Raw genomic sequence first — 16387 nt, 5'->3', positions numbered from 1 at the left:
GCAGGCTTTTTGGACACAACGACGCGGACTGTGTGCGTTCATACGCAGTAGCCGCGGGTTCGGCGGAGAGCGAGCCGTCGACGTTAGACCATGTAATGGACGTGACCGAGGCGGAGGAAGCGGCCACGGGAGCTGGAAACGGCAAAGTGGCGGCAGAAACCGGCACGACGACCAAGCAAGCCGAAGGAGGAAGGAATATCCCTCCCCCCAAAGAACCAGCGGCTACAGTCGAGAGCGTGAAGACGGCCCCGCAAGAAAATGAGAGCCACCAGCCAGCTACGGATGCAACGCAGGCAGAGGCGGACGACAACGCCACCCCTGCTAGCGCCCGCGTCGAATCCGTCTCGGCACCGGTCAAGAGATCCCTGCAGCACGAGGAGAAAGTCGACGGAAAGGCCGGCGGTGACTCCGAGGCACCACCCGTTAAGACGCTACCTGGAAGGCGCTCCACCCTCAAGCCCAAGCCGAACCTGGAGACTGACCGTAGGCTAACCCCGAAGCCGACCAAAGAGGAACCCGGGCGACGGCCGCCGGATGGCCACGGAGGCGTCTAGCGGTCAGCTAGACGTTAAGGTGAGCACCATGCTCCGGGCCTTCTCCCCTCGGGTTTTCACCAATAATGGCTACCAACCCGTCGCTTAGCCTCGGCACGCTAAACGTTCGAGGTCTGGCCGCCAAAAGGAAACAGAGTCAGGTTTACAGACTACTAGTGGACCACGACCTCGACGTTTTAGCCGTGCAAGAAACCAAGGTAGACGGCGAGGAGGAGACCGGGAGCATGGTGCAAAGGTTCACGTATAACTACTATACGGTAGTGAGCCACGCCTTAGGGACTTCGGCAGGGTGTGTGCTGTTCGTGAGGAAGCTCCCTGGTCTTGTTATAGATGGTTACTTCTCCTGTAGTTCTGGTCGACTTGTCTTTTGTGACTTCAGCTATTGTAATGTCCAATGGCGCGTGTTTTGCATTTATGCGCCTAATACTGTGCAAGAGAGGGCAAATTTCTTTTTGAGTTTAAAGCATCATTTACATGTGCAAAAAATGATAGCCTGTGTAGGCGACTTCAACTGCGTATTGAAAGCTGAGGATAGGTCTACGCGTCGCGTGGTTTGTGACAAAAGTAGTGATATCCTGGCGCAGATCACACACGAATTCGAATTAGAAGATATCGCAGAATGTTTTCGCGGTCACGGAGACGTAAGCTACACTCACTTTCAGGGCACAAGTCACGCACGCTTAGACCGTATCTATCTTTCATATGATTTAGTTGAAAAATGCCAGTGCTACACAGTTACGGCCATATCATATTCTGACCACTGCCTGGTAAAATGCACGGTGGGCAGGAAGAAAGAACGAAACAAGTTCGTCTGGGAACTGTGGAAATTGAATGCAGAGCTGTTACGGGATGAAACTTTTAACGAAAATGTAGTGGCTGCTCTGAATTCTTTTGGAACAGACAGTTCTACGAAATTTGGTGAGGAATGGGAGTTGCTGAAGCAAAGCATTAAATTGAAGGCAATTGAAAGAAGTAGCGTACTGCGATATGAACAAAAGGCCAGAGAAAAGGATTTAACAACATTGCTAGAAAAATTTGCGAAGCTTGAATGCATGCAACCTGGCGCCTATCAACAAGATATGCGCGCCGTTAAGAAGAAGCTCGAGGTATTCGACGAAGATCGCTTCCGAGGTGCGCTAGTGCGCGCCAGAGCAGAAAGGCTATCATGCGGGGAAACGCCAACGAAAAGAGCACTGGGGTTAGAAAAAAAGCACTCGAGACGTAAGCAGATTGAGGCTATCGAATATGAAGGAGTGGTATTAACGGATAACAATAATATAGGGCGTGCTTTCTTTGAGCATTACAAAGAACTTTTTACATTCAGGCCTGTCAACATGCACGATTTCAAGAAGTTATTTTTGCAACGAATCCCACAGCTGTCGAGTGAGGTTAAAGAAACCTTAGAACGACCATTAACAGAACATGAAGTGATGAAAGCCATCGAAGACCTGAATCCTGGGAAGTCGCCAGGTCCAGACGGTCTTTGTGCCGCTTGGTACAAATCGTTCAAGAGCCACCTAGCTCCTATGTTAACAGCAGTTTTCAATGAAGCATATGAACTGAAAATACTTCCACCATCCTTTGGCCAGTCCCATACAGTACTAATACCGAAAACAGAAGAGACCGAAAAGCTCAAGCAACTTTCCTCCTACAGACCCATAGCGCTTACTAACTGCGACTACAAAATATTGATGAAGGTGTTGGCACGACGGGTCCAGTCAGTTATTCAGGAAGTAGTCGGCCCACACCAGACGTGTGGTATTCGTGGAAGAACCATTTTCACTAACATCCATAAAATGAAGTGTGTGCTGGAGTGTTGTGACGCCATGTGCGATGCAGTAGCCATCCTCCAGCTAGACTTGGAGAAGGCGTTTGATTGCGTTTCTCACGACATATTGCTTACCATCCTTGAACACGTTAATTTTGGCCACATAATCGCTGAAGGGGTGACCATGGCGTACCGGAGCTGCTATACCAGACTTATAATTAATCAGATGTTGGGGGCCCCCATTAACGTGAAGCGCTCCGTTCGCCAGGGTTGTCCACTCAGTCCACTCCTGTTTTGTGTCTACATAGAAACGCTATGTCTGGCCATCATTGAAAATGAATGTATTAAGGGGTTTAGTCTTCAATCAGCAGAAGTGAAGCTACTAGCATACGCTGACGATGTGGCTGTGTGCTGTAAGGACAAACAAAGTGTATTGAATACTGTTAACATCGTCAAAAAGTTTGGTAACGTCACTAACAGCTACGTTAACTGGCAGAAATGTTTGGGGTTTTGGCATGGAAGATGGGCGTCTACACCAGACCACTTTTCGAACGTAAACTGGGTCACGACGCCAGTTAAGTACCTTGGAGCACCCCTTGATGCCTACAAGGACAGTAGCGAGTACTGGAAGGAGCGGACAAAACAACTAAAAGAAAAAGCCGACCGATGGAACGCCTGTTACTTGTCAATATTCGCGAGAGCTACAGCGTGCAACATGTTTCTCGTGACAAAGATCTGGTACGTAATGCAGGTACTACAGTGCTCTCGTATTAATGTGCAGAAACTGCACCGCGTGTTCGCTGTATTCGTGTGGGCATCGAGCTGGGAGCGATGTAGCCGAGATAATCTCTTCCGGCGCGTGAAGGATGGTGGTCTGGGGTTGGCGCACCTCTTCTTGCGTCAACTGGTGAATAGATTCTCCTTCTTTCGAGATACAAACGACCCATTTCTGCGCACGGTGATCCAAATGAGGCTGTCAAGATCACTTCCTGAATTCATTGTTGGTACGGAAATAATGCCAGGACCAGTCCGTGGTTTCTTTCGGGAAATAGTTCAGAGTGTTTCCTTTTTGCGTGTTCGTTTTTCAAGTGCATATTTGTGGAGTGTAAAACGGAAAAAGTTATATCGTGATTTATGTGACAGTGTTTTGCTGGTACCTATGTACAGAGCCCCGTACAGTGGAGGCCCAGGCCTAGATGTATTGAAAAGGGTGAAGAAGATGCCAGTTCAACCAGCCACTAAATCGTTCTTTTTTAAATTACACACTGGTACTGTACCTGTTAAAATCTTCCTTGAACAACGTGGGTTCTACATGCCATGGGGAACCAACTGCCTTATATGTAAAAAAACAGAAAGCATAGATCACGTCTTCATCCACTGTTGGGAAGGGGTCTTTTTCTGGGACGTGTTACAAAGGACTCTAAAAAAGGAGCTACCTATAGATCCCCACGGAATCAGGTTTCTGCCAGTATATGACGACGAAGGTTTCCCGTACGACCTGATCATGCTTACGGGCCTCCACTGTTTATGGCGCGCAAGAATGGCGGGTTACCATTGTGACCCGGATGCCCGACCGGCGCGTCTGTACTTTTGTGAATCCATGCAACGGTATGTGGAAGTGATGAAGATGCAACAGCCTGTTCCTGAGTGGCTGTCGAGGGTTGAACCCCTTACAGCACTAAAGGAATTTTAATCCGACAACGTCGTGCCACAGTAGCGGACGGCAGCGAATGTAAATATTACTGTTCCTTGTTCCGTTTGTGTATTCATCCCTTTTTGCTTCTTTGGTCTTTGTTTATATCATTTAGGAATTTGTGTTGTGATATGTCGAGGTCTGGCAATAAAAAAAAAAAAAAAAAAAAGGCTCGTTGGTCTAGGGGTATGATTCTCGCTTAGGGTGCGAGAGGTCCCGGGTTCAAATCCCGGACGAGCCCGTTATTATTGCTCTTTTTAATGTCAGCCGGCATATAAAGCAATGTTTAAATAAACCCGGACAACACTATCCGTTCTCTCTTTCAGTACGTTCCTATTCTCTTCTCAGCACGGAAGTGATCAAAGATGACCATGTCTTCGTTTTTGCAGAGAGCCAAGATGTTACGATAGTGTAAACGTGCCGCAAGCGAGAAAGTACGTCGGCTCGTTGGTCTAGGGGTATGATTCTCGCTTAGGGTGCGAGAGGTCCCGGGTTCAAATCCCGGACGAGCCCGTTATTATTGCTCTTTTTAATGTCAGCCGGCATATAAAGCAATGTTTAAATAAACCCGGACAACACTATCCGTTCTTTCTTTCAGTACGTTCCTATTCTCTTCTCAGCACGGAAGTGATCAAAGATGACCATGTCTTCGTTTTTGCAGAGAGCCAAGATGTTGCGATAGTGTAAGGGTGCCGCAAGCGGGAAAATACGTCGGCTCGTTGGTCTAGGGGTATGATTCTCGCTTAGGGTGCGAGAGGTCCCGGGTTCAAATCCCGGACGAGCCCGTTATTATTGCTCTTTTTAATGTCAGCCGGCATATAAAGCAATGTTTAAATAAACCCGGACAACACTATCCGTTCTTTCTTTCAGTACGTTCCTATTCTCTTCTCAGCACGGAAGTGATCAAAGATGACCATGTCTTCGTTTTTGCAGAGAGCCAAGATGTTACGATAGTGTAAACGTGCCGCAAGCGGGAAAATACGTCGGCTCGTTGGTCTAGGTGTATGATTCTCGCTTAGGGTGCGAGAGGTCCCGGGTTCAAATCCCGGACGAGCCCGTTATTATTGCTCTTTTTAATGTCAGCCGGCATATAAAGCAATGTTTAAATAAACCCGGACAACACTATCCGTTCTTTCTTTCAGTACGTTCCTATTCTCTTCTCAGCACGGAAGTGATCAAAGATGACCATGTCTTCGTTTTTGCAGAGAGCCAAGATGTTACGATAGTGTAAACGTGCCGCAAGCGAGAAAATACGTCGGCTCGTTGGTCTAGGGGTATTATTCTCGCTTAGGGTGCGAGAGGTCCCGGGTTCAAATCCCGGACGAGCCCGTTATTATTGCTCTTTTTAATGTCAGCCGGCATATAAAGCAATGTTTAAATAAACCCGGACAACACTATCCGTTCTTTCTTTCAGTACGTTCCTATTCTCTTCTCAGCACGGAAGTGATCAAAGACGACCATGTCTTCGTTTTTGCAGAGAGCCAAGATGTTACGATAGTGTAAACGTGCCGCAAGCGGGAAAATACGTCGGCTCGTTGGTCTAGGGGTATGATTCTTGCTTAGGGTGCGATAGGTCCCGGGTTCATATCCCGGACGAGCCCGTTATTATTGCTCTTTTTAATGTCAGCCGGCATATAAAGCAATGTTTAAATAAACCCGGACAACACTATCCGTTCTTTCTTTCAGTACGTTCCTATTCTCAGCACGGAAGTGATCAAAGATGACCATGTCTTCGTTTTTGCAGAGAGCCAAGATGTTCCGATAGTGTAAACGTGCCGCAAGCGAGAAAGTACGTCGGCTCGTTGGTCTAGGGATTCGGCTTTCTGCCGCGCTAGCGAGCGGACGTGCCGATCATGAGCTGCGTAGGAGCGGCTTCAGCGGCCCAGCAGGGCCGCGGTACCAGGAGTTTTGCCTCAGAAGACCCGGAATACCAAGTTTTGCTGCCTCAATTGCCGACAGGTCGGATAGTTTTAAATACAGTTTTTCTGCATGCGGATGTGCGTGCCAGGCCGTATCGTGTGGAACATTTCCGAGATGCGTTGGCTAGCTTAGGCCTACTTGCTGATGTCATCGCCCTAGGGGCGTATCAGATGAGCCACGTTTGGGCGGTTACTTTCAAGAGCGACGAAGGCGTGAAAAAGCTTTCAAGCGCCAAGAACCTCAAGGTGAATGAACATCGGTGCATTGTCGTTGATCCTGCCAATCAGGCCGTGCGGCTGAAGTTGCATTGGATGCTTCATAACGTGTCGGACGAGGATATACGGACAGCCCTGTTACCGTTCGGAAAAGTCACGGACGTTTTCCATGAAAAGTGGCGTGTTCAAGGAGTTCAAGATAAAGCATCGTCGACACGGGCGGTGTCCCTGGTTCTGAAGACGGGTATGACCGTAGAAGACCTGCCCCATCAACTTCGTGTAGCTGGTGAGCAGACCCTAGTTGTGGTACCGGGCAGAGCACCCCTTTGCCTGAAGTGCCGAAACACCGGACATGTCCGACGTGACTGCCGCGTCCCGAAATGTGCAGTATGCCGTCGCTACGGCCACCAGGATACGGAATGTGTTAAGACTTACGCATCCGTCGCAGGACCTGCGCTTCGAGAGGACGTGGCTGACCTGTTAATGGATGAGGCTGACGTTGATGAGGCTTCCCGCGTGCTAGTACCACCGGCGGACATAGTTGCAACACCTTATGTGCCGGCTGCTAAAGCCACGAAGGTGGTAAATGTGCTGCCTACGAGCCCGAAAGATGCAGTGCAAAGGGCATGCGACGAAGGAGACAAAGAAGAATCGGCCGCAAAATCCGCCACTGCCGAGGAGGCCGCCACGGAGCACGGACCGGCAACTCCCTTGATGGACGTCGAAGAATCGAGTGCAAGCAATGTGGCTATGAAAAGAGCGAGGGACTCGACCGGCAACCTGGACGGCAGCCTGGACGGCAACCTTGACAACGGGGCCAAAGACGAGCCGCCGCCAAAAGCGCAGGCGGGTCGTCGTGTGCCCGTGCGCCCGAAGCCAAACATCCCGCCGGACAGACGGCCGGCGGCAAAACCGCCTAAGTAGGACTCGGCGCCTACTGGGGCGCCCGGACTAACGTCGTGAAGAGATGGCGTCCTTTTTGGAATCGGGCTTCGCGTACGCTCTAAAGGTACGCGTGTGGATCGAGCGGTTTTCAGTGCAAAAGTTATGCATGCAAATTTTTCTACAGTGTGTCTGGATCGCTTGTTCTTCAGCGACACCGTGCGATCGGCTTGCTTTTGCAGATAAATGGCGGTGAAACTAGAGAGAGCACTGAGAGTTGCCACGTTAAATGTCCGTGGCCTTGGAGCGCGAAGGAGGCAGTATCAACTTAGCCGCTTGTGTATGGAGAAGGAACTCGATGTAGTTGCCTTACAAGAAACTAAGGTCGAAACCCAAGAGCAGACCGATCGCATGGTGACGCCTTTCACGGCGCATTACAATGTGTGCGTGTGCCATGCGAATGGCACATCAGGCGGCTGTGCGTTGTTAATACGGAAGAGTGCTGGTATTATTGAAGAAAGTGTAACTGTTTCTGAAACTGGCCGCTTGCTTATTGTAGATTTTTCTTTTTCTCACGATTTGTGGCGGCTCGTATGCGTTTATGCGCCAAACAATGTGAATGATCGAATTTTGTTTTTTGAATGTATCGAGCAATATCTAAAATGTGATCGCTTTGTCATATTACTTGGTGATTTTAACTGTGTGTGTTCTCCGGAAGACCGACTAAAAAGGGAAAGGGTTCGCGATAAAAGTGCTCTCCTTTTGAGCAGACTAATTGAAGACCACAACTTAGAAGATGTGGGCCTAGTCCTCACTGATGGTATGATTCCGCAGTACACGCACATTCAGCGAAATAGCCGAGCAAGGCTGGACAGAGTGTATGTTTCTGACGACTTGATCACCCTTTGTAATAGTTATAACGTCGCACCGCAATCGTTCACGGACCATAGCCTGGTAAGCTTCTCGATTGGGGAAAAAGTTAAAAGAACACGATTCAACTGGAACATGTGGAAATTCAACGAAAAGCTGCTTGATGATGAACCATTTGTGCGCAGAGTTAAGGAAAAGATAACAGAGTTGATGACAAATGAGGGTGAATATTTTACTGCCACATGGGAGGAATTTAAGATTCAAGTTAAGTTCATTGCAATAGAAAGAGGAAGCAGCCTTCAGCACGATAAATTACAGAAACAAAGAGAGCTGCAAAGACAGCTAGAATATCTGTCAAGCGCACAAAATGCGGGTCACGATCTATTAGCTGAAAACGTAAAGAAAGTAAGACACGAACTTGAAGTTATCGACGCCGAGCGATACAAAGCAGCAGTTATACGCGCTAGAAGCGAACGCCTATGGATGGGTGAGATACCAAACAAACGGGCAATGAGCGATGAAAAGCGTCACGCGTCAAGAAATGAGATCCAACAGATACGTCTTCAAAACGAGGTGACGTCAGACGCTTCGTCGATTGAGAATGCTTTTGTGGAACACTATCGCGAATTGTTCGGCAATGTGACTCCTTCTGGACTGGCCTTCGAGAGTGAATTCATGAGCGAGATGCCAAGGTTGGATGACGACGTTAGAGAAAGTCTTGAGAGACCAATAGCTGTGTCCGAGATTGAAAGGGCGATAGAAGAACTGCCATCAGGCAAATCGCCAGGGCCGGACGGCCTAGGCGCCGCTTTTTACAAGGCATTCAGTCAGGAGTTTGCGTGTATATTGCACCGACTACTCTCAGAGGCGTATGAATTTAAAAAAGTACCACCCTCATTCCAGACTTCGCACATAGTATTAATTCCGAAAACCGATGAACGGGAAAAGCTCCTTTCAGTAAGTTCATACAGACCGATAAGTCTGACCAACACAGATTACAAAATATTTATGAAAGTACTGGCTCGACGATTTCAAAGCGTGATTCAGCAGCTTGTAGGGCCACACCAGACGTGTGGCATTAAAGGCCGTACCATTTTCACGAACACCCACATTGCAAGGAATGTGCTTGAATGTTGCGATGCCATTGGGGGTCGGGTGGCCATGTTGCAGCTAGACCTTGCGAAGGCGTTCGACCGGGTGTCACATGAGGTGCTTTTCGCTATACTGCAGTACTGTAATGTTGGGAGCGTCATTGTAGATGGCGTTAAAATGGCTTATGAAGACTGTTACATGCAGCTTATAGTTAATAAGTGTCTTAGTTCGCGGGTGCCACTCCGCTCGTCTGTACGGCAAGGCTGTCCCTTGTCTCCCTTGCTTTTTGCCCTGTACCTCGAACCCTTTTGTATGGCAGTCATACGGAATGAAAACATTCGTGGTTTTAGGCTGCACGCCGCAGAAGTTAAAATGCTAGCTTATGCAGATGACGTCGCCGTCTTTTGTGAAGACAGGGAAAGCGTGGTCGAGGCTGTCCGCCTTGCAAGATCCTTTTGTAGGTACACTGGTGCCCAGATAAACTTCGAAAAAAGTGTTGGGATATGGCATGGAAGCTGGGACGCGACACCCACAAAATTCGCCGGTATGCAGTGGACTACAGTGCCTCCACTGTATCTAGGAGTGCCCCTTGAGCACTATCGGAACCCGAGGCAGTTGTGGACCGGACAAATAGAATAAATGAAAGAAAAGATACAAGGATGGCAGGGCCGGGGATTGTCAGTGTTTGCACGTGCTTCAGCTTGCAATATATTTTTAATTGCCAAAGTTTGGTACATAATGCAAGTAATGTTCATGTCCCGTGTAAACGTTCAAAAAATGCATCGAGTGTTTGCTACCTTCATCTGGAACTCCACTTGGGAGCGATCCAGTCGAACAAATCTTTTTCGCACAGTTCGAAATGGGGGCCTTGGGCTCTCACACTTGTTCATTAGACAGATCGTGTCGCGGTTCATCTTCCTGCGAGATGAAAGAAATGTTTTCCTCCGCACGGTCATTCAGGCGAAAATGGCAACAGAACTGCCTGAATTTGTTGTGTCCACATCTAGTGCTATCACTAGAGCGACTGGGTACTATCGTGAAGTCGTTGCATCTTTTAGAATACTCTGCGCCCGTTTTTCGCTGGAGTACTTGTGCTCAGTGAGAAGAAAGAAACTGTACGCAGATTTAGTTGACAGTATGTTACCTATCCCACTGTATAGGAGTGTTTACTGTGGAGGCCCAGGAAAAGATGTGCTGAAACGAGTCAAAAGGATGCCTGTAAGACCTGCTGCGAAAACTTTCTTTTTCCACCTACACACGAACACCCTCCCCGTTAAAGTATGGCTAGAACAGAAAGGAATATTCGTACCCTGGACTACCGATTGCCGGCTGTGTAAAAAGCCTGAAACAATTGAACACGCCTTCATTGAGTGTTGGGACGCTGTCTTTCACTGGGACATCTTGCAGCGCACTCTTAAAAAAGAACTCCCCATAAACCCCTATGGAATTCGGTTCCTTCCAGTTGAAAGCGATGACGGGCCACCGTTCGACATGTTCATGTTGCTGGGTCTCCACAGTTTGTGGAAAACAAGAATGGCTGTACGTCATGCTGATGTGAATGTGTGCTCTGCGCGAGAGAACTTCATTGAAAGTATGTCACTATTACGAGAAGTGTATCGTGCACAAAGCGAAACCCCAGACTGGGTTAGCATCCTTGATGAGCTGGTGTGCCTCAAGAAATTTTAGCGACCATCCCACCTGATGTGATGTGGGTGCACTGTGTATATGGATTTGTTTTTTTTGTGTGTTAATGTCTAAGCAGGCAATAAAGAAAAAAAAAAGCTCGTTGGTCTAGGGGTATGATTCTCGCTTAGGGTGCGAGAGGTCCCGGGTTCAAATCCCGGACGAGCCCGTTATTATTGCTCTTTTTAATGTCAGCCGGCATATAAAGCAATGTTTAAATAAACCCGGACAACACTATCCGTTCTTTCTTTCAGTACGTTCCTATTCTCTTCTCAGCACGGAAGTGATCAAAGATGACCATGTCTTCGTTTTTGCAGAGAGCCAAGATGTTACGATAGTGTAATCGTGCCGCAAGCGGGAAAATACGTCGGCTCGTTGGTCTAGGGGTATGATTCTCGCTTAGGGTGCGAGAGGTCCCGGGTTCAAATCCCGGACGAGCCCGTTATTATTGCTCTTTTTAATGTCAGCCGGCATATAAAGCAATGTTTAAATAAACCCGGACAACACTATCCGTTCTTTCTTTCAATTCGTTCCTATTCTCTTCTCAGCACGGAAGTGATCAAAGATGACCATGTCTTCGTTTTTGCAGAGAGCCAAGATGTTACGATAGTGTAAACGTGCCGCAAGCGGGAAAATACGTCGGCTCATTGGTCTAGGGCTATGATTGGAGGATTCCACTTCCGTCTGTCGAAGAGAGCGGACGTGGTTATCATATGCTCCGATGGGGCGGTGTTTGCGGCAATGAATAGCCGCGGTAACAGGAATGCGGCGCCTGCTGAACGTGATGATTACGAGGTCATCTTGCCTACATTGCCTACAGGTCGTACAGTTTTGAATACCATATTTTTACATGCCGATATTCGGGCCAGGCCTTATCGAGTTCAAGACTTCAGGGATACGTTGGACCGTCTGGCATTGCTCCCTGAGGTGCTAGCCTTGGGGTCGTACCAGATGAGTCACGTATGGGCCGTCACCTTCAAGAATGCGGAAGGCGTGAAGAAGGCTCTTACCATCGGTGAAATGAAGGTGAAGGGTCGCCGCTGCGTTGTAGTTGACCCGGCGAACCAAGCCCTGCGCCTGAAGTCGCACTGGCTGCTTTTCAATGTTCCCGATGAAGATGTACGTGCTGCACTAGCCATGTTCGGGAAGGTAACAGATGACGTCAAAGAAAAGTGGCGTGTGAATGGCATCCACGAGAAAAGTACGACGACGCGGACGGTGAGCATTCAGCTCCATCCAGGCGTCAAGGTTGACGACCTCCCACATCAGGTTCGTGTTGGTGGGCAACTGGCGCTGCTAATTGCGCCAGGAAGAGCACCAGTGTGTTTGCGCTGTCACACCGCGGGACATATACGACGCGACTGCCGTGTCCCTCGATGTGCTCGGTGCCGTCGTTTTGGGCATGACGAGAGTTCGTGTGTAAAGACGTACGCAAGTGTAACAGGACTAGTCGGGAAAACTGACGCAGCAGAGCTCGTCATGGACGAAGCCGACGCGGAAGATGCTGCAGGAACGTCGAGTCAAGTGACTCAAAAGGAGATGCGACCAGCAGACATGCCCTCGCATCCGCAAGAAAATGAACAGCAAGGAGACCATAGCCTTGAAGAAAAGCCCGACGTGAGGGAAGTGCCTGAAAAGACAAGTTTGAGTGCAGAATACGGTGAACCTTCGAAGGATCCAGCGAGCCAACACACGGAAAGTATGGACGTCACTGTACAATCCACCGTCGGCAAACGTGGTCGCGAAGCTACAACGGACGAGGCGGACAGACAAGACGTCGTTGGAGCTGTGGAACCACCAAAGAAAACGGTGGTGACTCGACGCGCGTCGTTGAAGCCCAAGCCCAACGTTCCACCAGACAGAGAAGCAGTGTTGAAACCGTCAACGTCAACGTAGCCGCGAGCTTTGACGCTCTGCGGTTCGTTAGGGACTACGTCGACGCACATCAACTATCCAATAAGGACAATGATTGGAGCCTTCTGCCGCGCAACCCAAGCCGAATCTCGAGGATTGCTGGCATCGGGAATAGGTTTGCTTCTTGGAAATAAGCTTCGGGTTTTCTGGTGTGCCTGCGCTCACGAGGTATGCACCATGGCGTATATGTAATTTTAATAAATGGCGAGAAATCTCAGCACAGCACTAAAAATTGCGACTATCAATGTTCGAGGCTTAAATGCTAGAAAGAAACAGTATCAGCTAAGTCGCCTTTTCTTGGAGAACGACTTGGACGTAGTAGCTGTACAAGAGACGAAAATAGATAGCGAGGAACAAACTGACCGCATGGTGCTGCCTTTCCGAGCAAGGTACGATGTTTGTGTTTCTCATGCTTTCGGCATGTCAGGTGGATGTACCATTTTCATTAGAAACAATTTATGAATAGTTGTTGAGACCGTGCTTGTGTGCCAAAGTTGTAGATTTGTTTTAGTGGATTTTCTTATGTCCGAGTCTTGCTGGCGAATAATCTGCCTATATGCGCCGAACGCCGAAAATGAACGAGACGTGTTTTTCGAACGGCTCGAGCAGTATCTGATATGTGAAAGACAAACAATTATGCTTGGAGAAGGGTTGAAATATGGGCCAGTTGGTACATACTTCTTGTCCATACTCCTCTTGTCCTTTGTACATACTTCTTGGTACATACTGGTACATACTTCTTGTCCAAGTACACACTCCTCTTGTCCTTTGTGTTTTTGACTGGTTTTTTCGTTCAAATTATGCTTGGAGATTTTAATTGTGTTTGCTTAGCAGCTGATCGAGTGAAAAATGTCCCACTAAGGGATAAGAGTGCCTCACGCTTGATTGCAATGGTGCAAGATCATAATCTAGAAGATATAGGAAATATATTAACTAATGGGACGCAGTCAGTCTTTACACACTACCAGCGTGCGAGCCACGCGAGACTGGACAGGTTATACTTTTCATTGCCTTTAGTAGCGGCGTGCCATAGTTATGCCGTTAAACATGTGTCATTCAGCGACCATTGTTTGGTGTCAGTCACAATTGGGACGCATAAAGAGGCCTCGCGCTTTAATTGGAAAATGTGGCTATTTAATGACAAGCTGCAGCATAATGAATCATTTGTAGAGTGCGTAAAGGAAAAGTTCGAACAGCTATTGGCGAGACGTGATGACGTGATAGAACGGTGGGAGCTTTTTAAAGAAGAAATAAAGATTTGTGCAATAGAAAAAGCGAGTGTAATGAAATACGAAGAAAGGAAAAAGCAGAAAGAAATACAACGAGAATTGGATTTTCTGTACAGAGTGGGAAGCCGACAGGCCTGGTACATTCACAAAGCAGATCAATGAACTTAAAAGCCAACTGGAGCTTATCGACGAAGATAAGTACAGAGGAGCGGTTATCTGAGCAAGAGCCGAAAAGCTATGGCTCGGCGAAACGCTCACAAAGCGAGCCTTTGCAGATGAAAAGGCTTACGCTAGGCAAAACGTAATACGGAAAATAAGTTATAAGAATGAAGTCACTGACGAACAAGCAAAAATAGAGAGAGCGTTTTTAGAGCACTACAGCGAACTATTTCGAAGAAGTTGCGATGTCCCGGAAGAGTTCGAACGAGAGTTCCTTACTAGCATGACAAAACTAGATGATGTTGACCGCGAATGCCTGGAAGAACCGATCAGCCAGAAAGAAGTTGAAGAGGCCATTGATGATTTAGCTCGAGGGAAGTCTCCTGGACCTGACGGGTTGGGAGCGGCCTTCTATAAGGCCTTCAAAAAAGATGTGAGCGTAATCTTGCATCAGGAAATTGCTGAAGCATATAAACTAAGATATGCACCCCCGTCCTTTGGCCGGTCGCATATAGTGCTCATTCCCAAAACGGAAGACCCAGGGAAATTGCTGTCAGTAGGGTCTTACCGCCCAATATCATTGACTAACGTTGTTTATAAAATATTTACTAAAATCTTGGCAAAGAGGTTACAGCGAGTTATAACACGAATTGTAGGACCACATCAGACATGCGGAATCAAAGGTAGATCAATCTACACAAATATTCATGTTGCACGAACCATTCTAGAATGTTGCGATGCGTGGGGCGAGCATGTAGCAATGCTGCAGCTTGACCTACAAAAAGCGTTTGATCGTGTATCCCACAATATCCTTTTCGCAGTTCTTGATTATGTAAATGTTGGTTTGGTGCTTTTAGATGGAGTTAGAATGTGTTATGCTAACTGTACCGCTAATCTTATAATAAATAAGGATGTAAGTGAGAGCTTTCACGTACGCTCAAGTGTGCGCCAGGGGGGCCCTTTAAGTCCTTTATTATTTGCGTTATACCTTGAGCCATTCTGCAGCAAAATTATAACAGTATTACAGGTTTTCGTTTGCAGTCAGCGGAAGTAAAACTGCTAACATATGCGGATGATATTGCTTTGTTCTGTAGCGATACGGAAAGTGTCGCGACTGCGGTAGTGGACGTTTTATCGTTTTGTAAAATGACGGGTAACGGTCATAAACTTTGATAAGTGCCTAGGAATATGGCATGGAACATGGGAAAACACCCCACCTATTTTTGTGAATTTGAAGTGGACCGTTGCGCCGACAAAGTATCTTGGGGTGCCGCTTGAGCACTACAAGGAGACTGCGGGATTCTGGGAAGACGAAACAAAGAAAGTGCAAAAAAAAACAGTTAAATGGGGTGGCCGTAGTCTTTCACTGTTTGCCCGCGCGACGGTCTGTAATTTATTCGCCGTTGCAAAAGTGTGCTATGTATTGCAAGCATTGTCTATGACTAGATTGCACGTGCAGCTTTTGCATAGGGTACTGGCAGTGTATGTACGGGGGTCAAAGTGGGAGCGAACCAGTCGAACAAATTTATTTCGATCCGTCAAAACAGGAGGGCTTGGACTGGCACATCTGTTCTTGAAACAGATAGTGTTTCGTTTTGCGTTTCTTAGAGACCAAAAAGACCCATTCCTCATTAATGTGATGCAACTGAGACTAGGTACGGCTCTTCCTGAATTCATTATATCTAGTTGTGTAGTAAACAGTAGCCCTATAAGCGGATTTCTGAAAGAAGTGATATGGGCATTTCGGTTTCTGAAGGTACGCTTTTCAATGGAATACCTCAGTCACGTTCATAAAAAAACGTCTGTATAAAGATTTAATTGATGTAGTACTGCCAGTACCGCTGTACAGATCGATGTTCAGTTTAGGTACTGAAAGAAATGTGCTGAAAAGGGTAAAACGTATGCCTGTCAGGCCATGGGCAAAGTCTTTCTTTTTTCAACTACATTCCAATACACTACCAGTAAAACCATGGCTTCAGGAAAGAGGTATTTTTATTCCCTGGTCTCTAGACTGTTTACTATGCCATCAGCGAGAAACAATTGAACACATATGCATAGACTGCTGGGTCGCCTTGTTTCACTGGGATGTCCTGCAGCGAACTACAGAGAAAGACTTGCCGATAACACCCTATGGCATCCGTTTTCTCCCAACGTAAAACGAAGGAGGATTGCCTTACGACATGTTTATGTTATCAGGGTTGCACAGCCTGAGGCGCACGCCCATGGCCGTTAGACATGCGGATGTACATGCTCGAAGTACTCGTGAACATTTTATTGAAAGTGTCTGTTACATAAAAGAAGTATACGATGCTCAAAATGAAAAACCAGAATGGATTAGATTATTAAACGAGCTTCCTAAACTTGGGCGTTTTTAAAGCCACGTGTGCACCAAAGACTGGTAGCACTTT

The 16387-nt window shown here is 47.5% G+C and overlaps 7 non-coding genes across 7 annotated transcripts; all 7 read left to right on the top strand.

Moving 5' to 3' along the window:
• Positions 1-4184: 4184 nt before the first annotated feature.
• TRNAP-AGG (transfer RNA proline (anticodon AGG)) lies at positions 4185-4256 on the top strand. The gene has a single exon. It is a non-coding gene; the product is annotated as a tRNA-Pro (tRNA).
• A 200-nt stretch (positions 4257-4456) lies between these two features.
• Positions 4457-4528, top strand: TRNAP-AGG (transfer RNA proline (anticodon AGG)). Its single transcript has one exon. It is a non-coding gene; the product is annotated as a tRNA-Pro (tRNA).
• A 200-nt stretch (positions 4529-4728) lies between these two features.
• TRNAP-AGG (transfer RNA proline (anticodon AGG)) lies at positions 4729-4800 on the top strand. Its single transcript has one exon. It is a non-coding gene; the product is annotated as a tRNA-Pro (tRNA).
• A 200-nt stretch (positions 4801-5000) lies between these two features.
• TRNAP-AGG (transfer RNA proline (anticodon AGG)) lies at positions 5001-5072 on the top strand. Its single transcript has one exon. It is a non-coding gene; the product is annotated as a tRNA-Pro (tRNA).
• A 200-nt stretch (positions 5073-5272) lies between these two features.
• TRNAP-AGG (transfer RNA proline (anticodon AGG)) lies at positions 5273-5344 on the top strand. The gene has a single exon. It is a non-coding gene; the product is annotated as a tRNA-Pro (tRNA).
• A 5430-nt stretch (positions 5345-10774) lies between these two features.
• TRNAP-AGG (transfer RNA proline (anticodon AGG)) lies at positions 10775-10846 on the top strand. Its single transcript has one exon. It is a non-coding gene; the product is annotated as a tRNA-Pro (tRNA).
• A 200-nt stretch (positions 10847-11046) lies between these two features.
• TRNAP-AGG (transfer RNA proline (anticodon AGG)) lies at positions 11047-11118 on the top strand. Its single transcript has one exon. It is a non-coding gene; the product is annotated as a tRNA-Pro (tRNA).
• Positions 11119-16387: the final 5269 nt, after the last annotated feature.

Source organism: Dermacentor variabilis, chromosome 1, assembly GCF_050947875.1.
Source record: "Dermacentor variabilis isolate Ectoservices chromosome 1, ASM5094787v1, whole genome shotgun sequence".
In the NCBI taxonomy this organism is placed as follows: domain Eukaryota; kingdom Metazoa; phylum Arthropoda; class Arachnida; order Ixodida; family Ixodidae; genus Dermacentor; species Dermacentor variabilis.
Note: the sequence above shows the minus strand (reverse complement) of the source record. Positions and strands in the feature narration are given on the sequence as shown.